Source organism: Brassica oleracea, unplaced genomic scaffold (assembly GCF_000695525.1).
Source record: "Brassica oleracea var. oleracea cultivar TO1000 unplaced genomic scaffold, BOL UnpScaffold00616, whole genome shotgun sequence".
Classification (NCBI taxonomy): Eukaryota; Viridiplantae; Streptophyta; class Magnoliopsida; order Brassicales; family Brassicaceae; genus Brassica; species Brassica oleracea.
This window is the reverse complement of record NW_013617427.1, coordinates 146,374-148,999: the sequence shown is the minus strand read 5'-3', so window position 1 is coordinate 148,999 and position 2,626 is coordinate 146,374.

Sequence of the window (2,626 nt, the reverse complement as noted above, 5' to 3'; positions counted from 1 at the left end):
CGCCTGTCTCAAAAAGAACCTCAATGCGTTCGCTTGGGCCGCGGAAGATATGCATGGGATCGATATCGGCATAACGTGTCATGAGCTTAACATTGATCCGACCTACAGACCCGTCAAACAAAAAAGACGGAAGCTAGGACCGGAGCGTGCCACCGCGGTAAATGAGGAAGTCGAAAGACTCCTGAAGGTCGGATCAATAACAGAAGTTAGGTATCCAGACTGGCTCGCTAACCCGGTCGTGGTCAAAAAGAAAAACGGCAAATGGCGAGTATGCGTCGATTTCACCGATCTCAACAAGGCCTGTCCAAAGGATTGCTTCCAACTCCCGCACATCGACCGACTGGTCGAAGCAACAGCAGGGAACAAAATCTTATCATTTATGGATGCCTTCTCCGGGTACAATCAGATCATGTTGAATCCCGACGATCGTGAGTAAACTGCGTTCATCACCGATCGGGGAACATATTGCTACAATGTAATGCCTTTCGGTCTCAAGAATGCAGGTGCCACTTACCAGCGACTTGTCAATCGAATTTTCTCCGAACAGCTTGGCAAGAGAGGTATACATCGATGACATGCTCGTAAAAGTATCTTGACGAGCACGACCACGTCTCCCATTTGGAGGAGTGCTTTACAAGACTTAACGCCCAACATGAAACTGAACCCTGCAAAGTGTAGATTCGCGGTGGCATCAGGAAAATTTCTCGGGTACCTAGTCACGTGTCGTGGGATCGAAGCCAATCCTAAGCATATAAACGCGTTAATAGAGATGGTCTCGCCAAAGACGAAACGGGAAGTCCAAAGGCTAACCGAAAGAGTCGCGGCCTTGAACCGTTTCATCTCGCGCTCGACGGATAAGTGTCTTCCTTTCTACGACACCCTGAAAGGGAATAAAAAGTTTGTATGGTCGGAGGAATGTGAGAAAGCTTTCCAACAGCTAAAACGTTACCTGGCCACTCCTCCCGTCCTAGCAAAACCAGTGGAGGGAGAACCCTTGTTCTTGTACATCGCAGTCGCCACAACAGCGGTAAGCGGCGTTTTGATTAGAGAGGAACACGGTGAGCAAAAACCAATCTTCTACATAAGCAAAACGTTACTAGACGCTGAGATCCAGTATCCCCTGATGGAGAAACTAGCATTCGCAGTTGTGACATCGGCAAGGAAACTCCGGCCGTACTTTCAGTCGCATACAAATATTAATCCTCACCACCTTCCCACTGCGAACGATCTTGCACAGTCCGAGTCAGTCAGGACGACTCGCAAAATGGGGCAATCGAACTAAGCGAGTACGACGTGGAGTACCGCCTAAGAACCTGCGCAAAATCTCAAGTACTAGCAGACTTCTTGGTAGAATTGCCCACGGGGGATATGACAAACACGGAACCAGACTCAACCTGGATCCTTCACGTCGACGGATCATCGTCAAAACAAGGATCCGGGATCGGAATCCGGCTCACGTCTCCGACCGGCGAAGTCTTGGAACAGTCGTTCCGATTGGAATTCCATGCGTCGAACAACGAGAAGTCTTGGAACAATCGTTCCGATTGGAATTCCATGCGTCGAACAACGAGGCCGAATATGAAGCACTCGTCCCAGGATTACCATTAGCCCATTGACTTAAGATCAGCAACATTCACGCTTACTGTGACTCTCAGTTAGTCACAAATCAGTACAGCGGAGAATAGGAAGGGAGGGACGAAAGAATGGATGCATATCTAAAACTCATCCGAGACCTCTCCCGAGACTTCAACCACTTCGCCCTCACTAGGATTCCTCGCTCAGAAAACACTCAGGCGGATGCCTTGGCCGCACTCGCATCAAGTTCGGGTTCTGGACTAAGACGAGTAATACCCGTCGAGTTCATCGAACACCCAAGCATCGGACCAGCAGTGGTCGCCAATCTGATTCAAGCACAAATCGAAAATGCGAAGGAAGTCGAAGACCCACCAGAAGAAAACGTGGATCAGTCGGAATACGGCTGCGACAACCCATGGCTAGAGCCAATCCGAGCATATATAATCAACGGAACGCTTCCCACTGAGAAATGGGCGGCCCTCAAAATCAAGACCCAGGCCGCGCGATATGTAACGGTAGAAGGAGAAATCTACAAATGGAGATTCTCCGGCCCTCTTATGACCTGCGCCGAAGGCGAAAAAGCAAGAAGAGTAATGGAGGAGGTTCATTCCGGATCATGTGGGAACCACACCGCCGTAAAAATAAAACGTCATGGTTATTACTGGCCAACTATGATCAAAGACTGCGAGAAGTTCGCACAGAAGTACGAAAAATGGCAAAGGCACGCGCCGACAATCCATCAACCCGCGGAAGTCCTCTCGTCCATCTCGTCTCCGTATCCCTTCATGCGATGGTCCGTGGATATCGTCGGGCCACTACATAACTCGAAGCAGAAACGCTTCCTCCTGGTCCTCACGGATTTCTTCTCAAAGTGGGTAGAGGCAGATTCCTACGCAAGTATCAAAGACGTACAAGTCGAGAACTTTCACCAGACACGGGGTCCCTTACGAAATTGTGACAGATAACGGATCTCAGTTCATCTCTACCCAATTCGAAGCATTCTGCGAGAAGTGGAAGATACGACTGACCAAGTCGACTCCCAGATATCCGC